The 15722-nt window shown below is 36.5% G+C and overlaps 1 protein-coding gene across 2 annotated transcripts in view; it reads right to left on the reverse strand.

Annotated features, from left to right (window-relative positions):
* The window catches only part of LOC139810329 (cysteine-rich secretory protein 1), a 50567-nt gene extending 44796 nt beyond the window's left edge, over window positions 1–5771 (reverse strand). Inside the window, exon 1 of one of the 2 annotated variants that reach the window (XM_071773764.1) lies at window positions 5537–5771. The gene's annotated coding sequence lies outside the window, so the exon portion shown is untranslated. The remainder of the gene's footprint in view (window positions 1–5536) is intronic. The other variant, XM_071773762.1, reaches the window with a different exon arrangement.
* Window positions 5772–15722: the final 9951 nt, after the last annotated feature.

The following is a 15722-nucleotide window of genomic DNA, read 5'->3' on the forward strand; positions in this document are numbered from 1 at the left end:
AAATTCGTGCGCTGATTCCGCGATATCGCTGCAGAGCCTGGTTTCAGCCTGCCGGATATTAGCCAGCGAGTCCCACGAGTAATGCATAGCGATGCGCTGCTAAATTATTAATAACGAACGCGCGATATACCTTCAAACGATCCTCGCAATTTGCGTTTCCACCGATTATTTTGGGTAATTTTTTTTAATACAGGGCATATTGCGTAAATGCGGGTCATTACGCCGAGTGTATAGTTTTTTATTAATTCCGCTAATCCCTCTGATAATGTCCCTCTCACAATTTTTTTTTATAAAATTCTCCGACCCAAATACATCGCTGCTCATTACGTTCTAAAAGGAAAAACTTGAAAATTTATGGAACAGTAATAGGTAGAACGGGACATAGAATGTTTTTTTTCTTCATTTGCAGATACCAGAGACAGAAGGAGAAAGGAGAAATTTTATAAATTATAAAATAGAGATGTGTGAATTGAGACGAAGATACTTTACATATATATCGATCAATAACTGAGATAAATAACTATGAAAAATATTTGCAGTTGAAATTTGTTAAAAGTTCGAGATATATAACATTGATATTTCGCGATATAAAGTCAACATTAAAATATTGAAAATTTATTGATTCTCCTTGATAAATGAAAAAATTTAAAATAACACACTAATAATTTATATATAGAAAATATGGAAAACGAATAAGATAACTGATCCAGTCACTGATAAAATAGTGCAATGTTTTTACATTTTATCTCTGTCGGGGACTTGAACTACGAAATCGAATCGGAAAAGTATCTACTGTTTTATGATGGATGAAAATATAAAGGTGACGTCCGCGACTTCGTTCGTTTATACCATTTTATCTATCTCAAGACGGTCAACACACAGGATATGACCATTAAATACAGACTTTTTATGAAAACAGTTACTATAGACGACAATAATGCAAAAATTTTCAAGAACGATTAAAATTAATTCTATTAATTCAAAATTGCAGTTTAATTCAAAAGATTCAAGCGTGAAATAAAGAAACAAATAAACTTTAGATTTACTTTAGATAATCTGTACTAAGATTTATAATTTTAGGTTACTATATGTACAATATGAAAATATATCTCAGCATGTGCCTACCGATAATAAAAAAAAGTCTACCGATCGCAGTCTTATTCGTATAGATCGCAATTTACAACTTTTATAGTTCAGACCAGGTGTAGTTTTATAGCTCATGAATATGAGGGAATATTCGATGTCCTCCGACTACGACTAACGCCCTTGTCAGACTTTATTTACGCGACAGGCGGGTCGCCGTGCATAGCCGAAAGGAAAATGTTTATGATGCGCGAATGCATTAAGCGAACGCCGATCCCGTGATATGCGTCCGCATAAATCCGCATTTGTCCTGCATTTACCGAATCGATCGATACCAGTGTCTTTCGGTCGTGTAAAGGGAACGCCGATGGAGAAAACGTTCTTTCACTCTCGAGCAGATCAGACAGATAAGTTTGTTTATCCGAGGAGCGAGGGAGGGCAAAAGAGGGAAACGAGAAGTTTCCTTAAGCACACACACACACGGTGCAATCCATACCCTACCTACTTGCGGAGTGACCTGTGGGACCCTAGGAACAGCAGCATTCTGCGACAGTAGTGTCCCTCAGTAAATTCGAGCTCACGTTGCCGAAAGTCCGAAACAAGGTTTTCTCTTGCTCTATCTGTAATTTCTTCAAATAATGCACGAGCTACTCCGGGACGCTATGAATTAATTCTTGACGTAAATCTATCCCGAAAGTAAGTAAAAGTACGAAAAACAAAATAAAATAAATAAATAAATAAATAACGAATCTAAAGGATTCAGCATAGTGAAAAACTAAATTTGTCTGTTGTGACAAAGGAAGAACCGTATAGTGTCGGAGTTTCCTCTTCATCTTGGTTAATAAAGGCAACATTTCCAGGACGCGTGTCAGAAAAAAGGCTAATCAACTATTCTCTCTCTCTCTCTCTTTCTCTTTCCCACACGCTCTTTTTTTCTCTTTCTCTTTGCAAAACGCGCCCGTGCATATGCATCACCCGGCGTGCGCCTTGCGCATCTTTATTCTCGTGTACAATGTGCACGGTGTACGCGCGTGATGCATTTTTTAGGGCGCTGCAAGAGAGAGAGAAAAAGAGAGAGAGAGAGAGAGAGAGAGAGAGAGAGGCTTGATAAAGAAATCTCGGTTTCGCGAGAGCTCGCGCACCGGGATACCGGAAGCGAGGTAGCAACCTAATTAAAACAAAAACTTGCAGCCACTCATTACCGGCTTAATACGTTTTTTCGTGCGCATAGAGCACAGAGCAACGCGCGTCGGAACGTACGTAGTGCCTGAAAAGTCGCGCTGCACAAGATTTACAGGTGTAATATTATCAGTGCGGAAACAAGGTTGCCAAGCAGTCGTCTTGAAAAGGAGAAGGAGCAAGATATTTAAATACCTCTGCATTGGAAAATATGAAAAAATGCGGAACGCTATTTAAGTGGCCATTAAACATTTCTTATTAATGTAAATTTAATAAAACAATTTTATACTTCACAGATTTCCTCGCTTGCTTATAAACTTCTGAGTTCAAAAGTTCAAAGTTCAAACTTGTGCAAGATGATATTATGACGTTATATAATCGTGCCGCGATATCTTGGATATCAAGATAAAATGCAAAGGATAGAGAAATCAAGAGACACGTGTAAGTGTCTCGTGCTAAGTACGCGCGGAGCGAGACCGACCGTGACTCATTTACGCGATGCCACGAATTGCGAATCTCGAGATGTTGAGATCTCAATAACGAGTGAATCACGAATCAAGTTCTAAGTAGGCGATAGCTTGGGGTCGATTTATATAATATGTGATTACATTAAAAAAACATTAATAATCTTAATAATATTTAAAAAAATTATCTTTGACAGAAAGAAAATTATATATGTATATATTTACGTACGTAATTTTTTTTTTTTTAATTATACATACGTTATATTTATTCATTAGATGCACGAGTTATGTTCTACATGTTTATGTTATTTTTGAATGCAAAGAAATGTTAAAAGTCTAGATATTTAAATATTCCGTTTTTGATAACTCAGCTCGCACACACTTCTTCTATGAGCTTTCATTTATTAGCGAGTTGAGAATGAATTTTTATTTAACAACAATGATTTACGTTTTCAAATATTTTCTTGTATTAAATATCTTGATAATTAATTAATGTTTCAATGGGAACATGTTTTACTTCAAATTTATAAATAAGCTACTGTGTAGTAAAAATAACAGATTGCGAAAGAGAACTATAAATGAAAGAGAAGGTAGAATTTTCGTTAAAAAGAAATCGACTCCGAGTTCATCAGGAAATGTACTGTTAAGAGGAAAGGCAATTACCTCAAGAGCACCTAATATAATTATTTCACTATTCGATAATATTATACCTGTAGTTTCTGCAACAACGCAATAGAATAAAAAAATACAAGATCTAAATTTTGTATTTTAAATACAAATTCTATTTAAATCTAAATTTATCGTCGAAATATCGCACGTGAATTACATATTCCGATTGTTCAATCGCACAAAGATAAAAATTTCGAGAATCTCATTACCGAGATAATTCTTGCGAAAAATGTAAAGTTTCACAATTGGGCAACTTGTTACGAAATAACTGGAGCATCGAATTTATTAAAAATAGCCCCGTGCCGTTTTATATTGTTGCATGTAAGAAGAACATTTTGTTTTACTCGGTTATTTCCACCTCAATAGCAGAGGAAGCATCGTAAAAATCATGCACTATGTGTTATTCAACATAATAATTATTATCCGCATAGATGCAGTAAAAGTCACACTAATCAAATCGAAATTAAGTCTAATTAAATTACTAATAATGATCATCTTGAATTCATAACGGGTTTTCCGTAAATAACTATTATTAGATGAATACAATATTAAGATTTACCGGTTATAAACATCGTTTTCTCATGATAATCAGCTAATAAATCATGCGCATTCGTGCGCACATTAATGCGTATAATTAATGAGATTCGATCGGATTCTTCCGTCATGTAAAACATAATCGTTAAATGATGAATAGTGAATAATCTTAGAGATTTATTATAAATCCACGTGAACGATTATAAGCCGGTTATATACTTACTTGATACTAACACGTTGTAAATAAATAAAGAAATTTCCTATCGAGACAAATTTTATTATAATAAAGTCGAGAAAGAGAAATCACGCGTTGCGCTGCTATAAGAAATTTTGTGAACTGCGGAAGGTTAATTAAATGCCGGCGGCGATCGCGCTAATTAGGATAGCCACGGGCACACTCGCGTTTTCGCTGGGACAGTTTGCCTCATCGGAGTTTCGTTGGGAACTGCATCAAACGGGGTTTTGCCAATCCCGCCGCATACTCTTCCCGGTATTTCGCCGTTCCCATGATTTTACTCGGCAACGCTCGGTAGCTATTACACGAACAGTTTCGTACTGTTATACGCGTATACACATAGCAAGTTTTTGCGCACGGTGCCTCGCACCCTTTACGTGTCCTTGTCGCGCCGCCCTCCCGAACCTCGTTAAAGCCGTTTCCGGGCTTTCCTATATTGCGCTCATTCACCCATTCATTGCCTCATCCTCCGTTATAACCGGAATCGACGATACGTTTTCCACTTTTTATTATATCTCTTTTTTTATCAATTTCGATGGAAAGATTTGTTGCGCGGGACGTTATTAATCTCCATATAGTTATAAGAAAAATATTCATTACATTACAATTATATAGTCGGCGTTTCTTTATTTGCTCTTGTCTGCATATATACACATTATAGTTATACTTATTTATACAAAAATTAATTTTTATTAATTGTGTTTATTAATTTATTCATTTATATATATACGTGTTGATGTGGGTTATTTATGGATTTGTTTATTCGTACTTACATTTGTTGTACGTTAATTCATTATATTTATGCTTCATCAATGCTTTAAATGTTTTGCATCACAATAATTCAAACTTCAACATAAAATACGGACGTAGCGTTTTACATTTGAATAAAGATCTATCATCAGAATTATAATCTAAATTTCCTCTCTCTCTCTCTCTCTCTCTCTCTCTCTCTCTCTCTCTCTCTCCCGAAGATTAAAGGGCGTCAGACATCGTGGAATAATATTCTCGAATTAAATATCTCGCCGTTTCAATATCGCTCCATTATAATACATATAAACTACGTATAACGGGACGACCCGACGAGAAAGTACGAATCACTCGTGGAATAATATTGCTGGATTGAGAATTCATCGTTTCAATGCGCGCTGCACCATTAAAATACAAGTCAGGTATAATAAACAGTTGCGAGAAAGGAAAAATTGGAAAATCACAAATATCGCGAAATAATATTCCTATATTGGTGTGTGCGTGCACGCGCGTGTGGGTGTATGCCTGTGTTGACGTGAACTCATCAATTCCATATTGTCCGATTTCAATAACGTGGTGGCATTAGGGGTGCGGCGTAATGCCGTTCGCAAACTAAGAAACTCACCCTTTAAGCGTCGCCCGCGCTGCCGCTGCTGCTATACAATACTGCGAGAGCCAGATGCGACAAGCTGGCGCAACGTTTTTGCGCTACGCGAACTGCACGTTTGCTCGGCACCGCGACAATAAAAAGCCGCGGTGTACTGGCGAATGGCGATCGATCGCGACCGGCTTGTCTTTTATAGTCTTTGGGAGCGCCGTGAAGCCCTCCTATTGATGAAGAGTAATCAGTCTCGAAGGCTCGCGGTAATAATGTCTTCGTTAAAAGCCCGTTTGAGTCATCCCGGCTCGATAGAAAAATGAAAATGCGGAGAACAACTTGAGCCGCTGCTTGATTGAACGCAAACAATTCCGCATGACGATACACGCAACGGTCGTTATATTGCAGATTGTCGCGCGATCGCCGCGCAAGCATGCCGAGCGTGATTAAATATGATTAAATATTATTATGCAACGCCAAGTTGCAGCTTGAACTTGTAGACGCCGCGCGGGAGATAATAAATTGTCTTACATTTTTCCCCTCTTCTTTTCTTTGCGTACGGTGTATAATAACAAATAATTACACAGGTACGTTGTTCTACTGCTGCATATTTTATTTTGTTATTTTTACAGAAAAAATTTAAGGCGGTCTTTTCTTACGAACAATTAAAGAGGGGTTTAATAGTAAAGTTAGTTTATTAAAATATACTTACGCAAAAACAATAAGTATATACTTTATACATACACGGAAAAAGAAAGTCGTAAAATATGGACAACTAACATTTTTTTGCTGCGACCTAAAGCTACATTTTTAGCAGTAGCAGTAGCAGCACAAAAGCTACTATTACTAAAAATATAGCTCTCGCAGCAAAAAAAATGTTAATTGTCTATATTTTACAACTAGATTTCCTACGGTAGTTAATTTTTTTCCGTGTAGTTATAAAATATACTCTCTAAATCTGAATTAGTGAATAGTACTGCTGAATCAATGACTATTCACTGATTCAGATTTAGAGAGTATAGATATACAATCATTAAAAAGTGTAAATTCTTTTTACCTATATTATGCGTAGACACTTCAGGATAATAGAATTCTTAAGTTTAAAATATTGATATTATTGTCATGTGGGTCAATTACATAATATATAAAGTACTAATTGCCTCCCTTTTTTTCATCGATGTATTATATTTATTCACGTTGTATAAGCGCGAGCGATTCTGCGAACGTTTCATACAGCAAAATAATTTCTATTAAAAAAAAAACGCTAGAGAAACATCGGAGCGATATAAATTTTATTACGGTCCGCAACGTATGCAACAAGCGTGTGTTATTCGAGTATTACTCGAGCATCTCGCGTGTTAAACGCGCTCACATTAAAGTATCGCGCATGAGTGTAGGTAATAAAACATTAATTACCGGTGTAAAACGAACGTTACATTGCCGTCTGTTCGACTGGTGTTTTCACCTACGGCTTATGAATATCCTTTGACCCGGAAATCTGCCCTATCCCTTTTCGAGATTCACAAATGAAATGCACATTTAAACGCAATTTCCCCCTTCCCCCCCCCCCCGCCGATTATTAAAACCAGTCGCACCAGTCGCGTTACGGTGATGCGCTTAATTCGCTAAAAATTTCGTTACGCTCTCGTTTAATTTGCGAAATATGTAATCGAGACGGCTCGTTTCGCGATATGTAATTTATTACATCGCCCATCGATGTCATTTGCGTTTTCGCGATCGATCACCGGCGGTTTCAGCCGTTGGCAGTGGTTTGGCGAATTTCGCGTTTAGGTCGACGTTGCTGATCGATAATATTGCAACATGAAAATTATTTTACTATAAGAATCGCGTTACTAAAATGGAAAATAGATGGATGACGTCGATATGTCATGGCAAGCGCAAAATGTAGGCAAATATGACCCATTGGCTGGAGCAATGGTATAAGCAGCTTTTCTCGTTTGGGGAGAAACATAAGAAAAATTTATGGAAGTAAGTGATGTATAAAACCCACTTATTTGATCGTGTTGTTTATGCGCGTATATAAAAAGAAAAATCCATCATTTTCTGTGTAATCCCAAATTGATGGATTTTTTTCGCGAACTAGTATAAATATTTCTTTCTTACTTATAGCTATAATGCTATATGTATTATTTCGTTAATTATTAATGTTTATGTTGAAATATGTGGATATGTGGTATTCTTCGATTCTATGTGATTCTCATTCCTACGATTAATTAGTTAACAATTTTACCAAAAAAAACTTTTTGGCTGAGGCTCGAATCACCGCAAGTTTTGATTGCAGCTGGTGAAATTTCGATAAAGATGAGCCCTCGATTGATTCACTTTATTCACTTTATCACTTCGTGGATTATTGTATTGCCGAGTAGTTAGATTACCCTATTGAACCAGATGTTCTGTGTGTCGGTTTGAAACGATTCCCTTGTCGGCGCACGGCGCACTAAGGTTCGACAGTTTCTCTACGGGATTGGTCACGAAATTCCCTCTGAAGTTAAGATTAGTTAAGGATAGCGACTATCGGAAGAGTCAGACTGAAACTTTGCCCCCGTCCAACGACTTCCATAATATTTCTTCTCGTTTTTCTTCGATGTTTTGTACGCCCGGTAATTCGCCGAGGCAATATTCTACGAAAAACGAAGCATCTCCGACACACCATAGATACGAAAACCAAAGATTTGTGAAATTTCAGATTTAATCATCGATATGAATTCTATATTGAGAAAACCAAGAATCCGTGAAAGAAATGCTCGTGTAATCAAGGATCCGTGAAGAACTTAAAAAAATTGGTTATCCATTTCGTTAAAAATCTATGAAACATAAAAATATATGCAGATTTGTAATATTAAGGAATCTAAAAATAAACATTCAATGAAATAATTTATAAAAATATCTGATCTGCGATGAAAATTGATAAAAGAGGCGATGCGTATATATACATAATTATATATATAATAAGTTTGTACATATATAAGTTTGTACATATATAGAGTATATATCTATCAGAACTGGAGTCTCTCATAACGGACTCTTACAAAACGTCAGAATCATTATCCTCGATTAGACACTTTTAACTAATTTACAGATCTTTGGAGAGATTTACACGAAATATTTTGTTCATTATTTCTTTATAATCTTAACGAAAATTCTGCAGAAAGTCGAAAATATCGGCGAGAGATATCTAACACTGAGATAATTAATCAACCTGGATGGAAAGTGTATGCGGAGAAGGAACTCGCCTATACTACTCGTGGTGGCAATTTTCCCGGGAGAAAATTTGGTTCTCGGTTCCGACTTTGATCATTTTCGTGATAGCTCAGACATCTTGATCCCTGGCTGACTCGTGACGAGGTAGCGCGAAGCTTCTTTGACACTTTGCTCATATAAGTGACGAAGGTAAGTCTTTACGGTGTACAGGTGTGGAATCACGTACGTAAGTAGGCGAAGTGCGCTCACGGGCAACCAAGACGGGACATGTAAATTGGCAACGCGAGCGTTACTTCCACCGTGGAGGCTGGGACGTGATACGTGTGTAAACGTATTACATACTTACACGTATAGCGCTCCTCGTCGCAACCGCACTTCGTTTCAACCGAGAATTACCGCGGAAACAATTGAAGGAGATCGCGTTTGAGAAAATGGCAGGTAATTCTTGGGAAAGCGAAAGAATTAAATCTGATCAATCGCAATATTTTGCGCACTCAAAATATAATCTTGTTCCCGTAGAATTAACGCGCCGTTAATCTCAATAATATCCCGTTTAAAAGATAATAAAGACGTACGAGATTTTAAAAACGCGATTATTTTTAGAGATTCGTTTAGCCCCTATATAATGAAGAGAAAGCGCGGTTGCTGTCGAGACACCCGGTATAAGGGACAAAAACGGATAAAGCGAAAGGTCTGGGGAGAAACGGTGGTGGAGAGAAACGCGAAACGATATATAACTCATGTGCGAAACGAATAGCGCCCTGAGAATAGAAATATTCCTTTTAACTCCGCAGAGTTATAGGAAATATTCCTCTTAACTATGCCGTACCCGCGTGGCGTACCTAAAAGGTATCTAAAAATCAGTATTTCCGCCGCAAAATTTTGTCACCGCGATAAATGCGAGGCATATTATTTATGAGGGAAATTTGCGTTGTGCGCGCAGCATTAAAACGGGCCCACAGGGAGCTGTATATTCATGAATAATAAATCAGGAATTTATTAAGTACCGTGATAGACGTGGACGCAAGGATCTGTGAAATTAGGGATCTGTGAAATCAATTGACATGTCATTATCGTTGCTAAAGCAAAATCTGCATTAAATTGCTCAATGCATAGATACAAAAAATTACGGGAAATACAAAGCTCTTTACACATACTTGAAGGATATGAAGTTGTAACTTGAGTGATAAATTGTATACAATAAAAATATAAATTTTATTTTAAAGAAAAGAAAATATATTCATTTTACTATGATTAATATCTTGATAAATTTATATTAATGAATTATCTTTTACTAACTGTAAAACTCTATCTTATATCTTGAACGTCATCGAAATGACAAATTGAAATCTTCTTTCAATATTAGATATTTATTGCGGATTATCATTATTTTTCCTACATCATTTACTTGTATTCATCAGATATCCGTGAAGGAAACGGATCTCTGTGTGTAAATGTCGAACGAAGATCGAGAAACGTTTGAATGGCGAAGTTAGTATCCTCATCGCATCTCGCAATCACATCGAAATTAGGTGAAAGTGACACGTACAGAGACGATGTTCGCGATGAAAATATCAAACGACTAGAAAAGAAATATTCCTGAGAAAGATGGGGAGAGAATAAGAGACACCCTTGCGCATGAGGAATATATGTACACACACACGCATACACACACTCACACATATATACATATATGTATATTGTATGCGGGATAATTTGGGAGTCTGCTCTTCAGTATCCTTGCTCCAGATAAGAGGTTTACGGCAACTATCCTGTCCTCGCGCTCTTCCCGACCTTTCTCCCTCTCACGATACTCCTCTTTTGGACTGCTCGTACCGTGCCGAGATTTATGCACTCGCCACACGACCGAATGCACAATTATATCATCCTTCTCTTCATTAGCGCGCACTTCGTTGCTTACATTGTGCTTACAGAAACAAGCATGCTGAATCCTACAAGGGTCGCATCGATCTGCAGAATGCATGTTACAAAGTAATTTCGCAGATTCTACAGTCTCATTTAAATATAACGATTTTTTATGTGCACAATTATGAAATTACTTACAATAAATTCTTTCGAATTTTTTCAATCAAAGAAAATACCTGCGAATTTTGCTGCAACGATTTTCGAATACCTTATATAAATAATTTCTAAGCACGTATAAAAAATTTTATTTCTGCATTGACTTGTTAGAACTGATCATAATAAAGAAATTTTGTTTCTCTCTATCTATGCGAAAACGCTCCGCTCAGTATCGGGAAGATTTCTTTGTCAATACTTGAATTATCCGCTCATTGTAGAACAGCGGATACTGTCAGACGCACAAAGAGATCGAACAGACACTAATTGCCTTCTGCATTCAGTTATCTATCCCCCTTGTTCAGCACTTTTCCACGTTATGGCAAAAGAAACCACGATCGCACGATTCTTCCGTTTTCTGCGGTATATGATGTATAAGAGAACAATTTTAATTAAATCGCTTCCATACTCTCTCAATTATATCTGTGACTTTCAGGCAATGCATAACCAAATATTGTATGATCGTAGCTAGTTGTTTGATTGGACGAGGAAGCAGAGGTTTACGTTTCATTATCTTCCGTGAGTTCTTTAGAATGCTCGGAAAAGTTAGATTCCGTTTTTGATGAAAAATCAACAAATGTTAATACATAAATTTTTTTCATTTAAAAAAATTAATGATAGCTGATGCGATATAAAAACACAAAGTTTGTATAAGATTATCTGTTTTTAATTATTTAATATTTGCATTAACTTAATAATATTTATTAATTATAAGTATGTAGTTACTATTGATAAGTAATTACTAGTAATAAGAGATATAATTATTATAACTAATACATTTGCCTTTTGTATTATCGTGCAACTTGAACAATTAATAAATAATCCAGATCTTGAATAATTGAATGAATTAGACGAAATAGAATTCGGAATCGTAATAAAAATATTTTCATACATTAAATAAAGATTTTATTTAAAATACATCTCTCGTCCAATTCATTATAATTTTTATAAATCATTAATAGTGTGGAATTATTTAATTAAAATATTTTTCGTTCGATCATTACATTAAGCTTCTTCACTTATATTATTCTGCATAATTAATCAACCGTTCGAAGTTTCAAAATAATGACACAAATATTTTACAGTTTTAGTTCCCTCTCGTGCAGGGAAAAAGTTTTCAAATTATGACGAGATGTTTTGCGGCAAAATTTTGTAAAATGTCAACGTTTCCTATTCGATCGCTTCATCTCTATCTACTTCACCCGGAAAAAAGGGGCGGGCGAATTCTGAAATACGCGGGGGTAGAAAATACTTCGGTGCTCGTACGGTACGTGACTTATGGCGACCGTACGTATATCGTCGAGAACACCGCAGTTCCGGTGCCGTAGGAAGCGTCGAAAGTGTGGAATATAAACTTTAACGGATGGCTTCTTCCTCGTGCACCGCGAAGTCTGATCTAGAACGCCTGTCCTGTTCATACAGTACCCTCCAGATGCCAGATACAGGGCATTTCATACTGCGAAGTTGACGTCACTATGTGTAATCCATTTTCTGTTTTGAGGTATACGCCGTCTATCCCAAAATATTAAGCGACGCTCAGAAATTCCGGAATGTCCTATGTACAGGATTATTTTTAAGGTGTGATTTATTATCTGTGAGAAGGCAGAAAAGAAGTCAAGTCCATCTTTTTCTGACATACGATCAGAAAAAAATGTTAGCATTTCTATTTTAATGATATTTTTAGATGAAATCCGGAGATAACTTGACATATTGAATTTATACATATTGGTATAACTTTAATATTCGTAATGTTTTAAAAGTCACGCACGAATATATCTCTGCTAGTTGTGTACAAAAGAAAATTGTTTATCCAAATAAATCAAAATGTCATAGAATCATGCGAATATGGACATGGAAGATATAAAGTTATAAATGTGAAAATGTTGCTAATAAATAGTTTTAAATAAAAATTATAATATTTATGTTATTTAATGTTAATTAATTTTTATTTTAAGATTGATTTAAATCATAAGTTACATCCCAAATTCTCGATATAATCCTTTTTAAATCGCATACACGTAAATCAAAACTTACTTTCTTTAATATCAGTAACGGTATAAATTTCAGAATCAGTTATTTCGACATACCAATTACTTAAACCGATTTTACATACTTTAAAAATCAATATTTCGCACAGTTCTATTGTGCAGAGTTGATAAAAAATGTACCTATAATACAGCATAGTGTTGCATTCGAGTAGCATTTATCAAAACGCATCATTTATTTCAAAAACTACTTGTTACTCGGGTATTAACATCTTGGATTCAGATTCTTAGCATAAAAAATTTTTGCTTAAAAATCCGCTTGAGAAGAAGATATGAAAGAAATTTAAAGGAACAATATGCCGCAACACACAGAAAAGTTGAAAACTGTGTTGAGAAAATTTTATTTTATTCCCACAAAATGAAATGCTATTTTTATGGAAAGTTATACATTAACTACTAGTCAAGTTTCTTTAGAATTGCGCTTAAATAATTTACCTCTCTCTATTATTCATTACCTGAGCGATGTAAATTTAATTTTCGTACTTGAAGAACAGATTCTTATCCGATAATCTCAATCGAGTATCAAAACTTCTATCAATTTTTTGCCAATTTTTCAATAATCGAGTTTTTCGTAACAGAGAAATCTACGAAGAGCTTATCGTAAAACTAAAATTTGTAATATAAATTGTCGGCTAACTAGGTCGCCGAATATATTTCTCGCTTTAAAAACGCTTGCAAAAATTGTGAATCTTCCATTACGCAAAAGATCGCATTCTTGGCGTTCTAAAACTCTTCACTTTGAATAGTTATTTCTGGAGAGAACCCGCAATTTGTCATACGTGTATAAGATGCGCGCCGAGCGGCGCGTTCTCCGTCTCGTCGAAATACTCCACTATCAATGGAATCAACTGGATCATTAGGAATTCACGAATACCCGGAAAAATACTTACGAGCGCGCTCGATATACATAATATACACACGACAACAGCTAAAACAGACGACGTCGATTATCGCCGACACCCTCGTGGCACGTGGGAAATCGATACCTAATTATCGTTCGGTATTCTACGTGCGAGCTGCCGCGGGAATTTCCTTCGCCGTAGTAAACTCGACCTGTCCTGCGCCGCCTCTATACGCTCCCGAGGGATTACAGGGCGAACTGGTTCACGAAGTTAAGCACAAAGTAAAGGATACGTGGCGCTCGGTATTTACGTAAGCAACGAAATTTACGGATCGAGGGATGTCGCAGAAAGGCAGCATTGTATATCTGAAGGATATACTCTCGCACGCATTTGCACCTAAATCTACTTCGAGTAACAATTTAAGAAGATACATATACGTAAAGGCCAAAGAAAGCGATCTTTTTTCGAAGGGTTTTCTGCGTATTTCTTGACTTCTATCTCTTCAAAATCATACTTTTATCTCTCATGTGAGTGTAATCAAAATTTTGTGATTAGTACTCGTTTCTTTCGACGCTGTGAAATTGATGGTACAAGAAAGTAGGACAAAATTTTTTTACATATAAATTCCTGTGTGCGGAAAGAATTTAAATATTTAGATTCCATGAATTTTCCACAAATATCAAACGTTATTGGATCAAAAGTGAGTAGTCTCTTACGTGGCGTTTGCTAAGATAGAAAATATTTTCTCTATTTTGCATATAGCATCGTAAATAACTTATTTGACACGAGTAAAAAAATTAACGCATGTTTACGAAGTCTGTCGAAAAAGGTTCCGAACTTTGTTTTTATCATTTTTAGGGGTTTACTTTACAACTTATTCAATCTTGTCTCCTTTTTAAAAATGTTCCTCTGTTAATAACATCCACTCACAACCCGCGCCGTTTTCACTTCTGAAAGCAGTTCTAGTACGCGTTTTTCAGAATCGCGCGTAAGTCCGTCTGCAAATTTTTCTTGATGTCTTCAATTATGTCGAATATTCAGTTTTGAAAAAAAGAAGAAAATCCGCGAGGGCCAGATCGTGAGAGTAAAGAGGCTGAGGAAGTACAATCATCTTTGTTTTGGTACGGAAATGACGAATCAGCAGCAATGCGCGTGCTTGAGCGCGGGTCGTGGTGAAGGAACCATGAATTGTCTTTCTACAATTCAAGTCAATTTTTTTTCCAAAACGAAATTTACGTCGAAAGGATTCGACACTTGGAGACATCAAGAAAAATTCGTAAGTGAACTTTTACTCGCGATCCTGAAAAACGTATATTAGGACTGTTTCGGGAAGTGGAAACGGCAATCGAGAAGGAACATGTATAAATAAGTAAACTGCCAAAAATTATAAAGACAAATTGTTCGAAATCTTTTTGGGTAGACCTCGTATACCGTGAAAGAATTTTATTATTTGATATCTTCCGTAGTTATCTCGTAGTTATTTTAATTGAATTCCTAAATGACATCTTCATTATCTCGAATGACAAAATCGAATGACTTAAAGTGTATCAATATCTTAATTGTACAAGCTTGCGTTTTTCCCCGAGCTCCGAGAAGAAGCTCCGTTCGTGCCGTTATTTACGAACCCACTTTCGAAACGATTATCGGCTCGCCCTTTCGGGATACCGCCGTTAGCCTTTTCCTTCTTCGGCCTCGCGTCGCCGCGGGACAGAGTCCGGCGGGCATTAGGACTTCACCCAACTCCCATCAGTCCTGCTGAAACTGCACAAGTTCCGCGCCCTCTCCGACCGACCTCGGCAAGGAAAATTTCACATCCGAGACATCTGCCGCTGCTTTGCCTGACCGCCGTTGCAATTAACTTTTAAGGCTGGCACCGCCTGCCCAACATGGGCGACGGAACCACGAGGCGTTTCGTGCGCTGCTACCCTTCTCATTCTTTGGTAGCAATTTGGTAAAGGGAGCAAAAAAAGTCTAAAATATACGGAGGATTTCTAAAAAGCTCCAGCGAATTCTGTGGATCCGTCT

This window comes from Temnothorax longispinosus, chromosome 3, assembly GCF_030848805.1.
Source record: "Temnothorax longispinosus isolate EJ_2023e chromosome 3, Tlon_JGU_v1, whole genome shotgun sequence".
NCBI classification, from domain to species: Eukaryota; Metazoa; Arthropoda; class Insecta; order Hymenoptera; family Formicidae; genus Temnothorax; species Temnothorax longispinosus.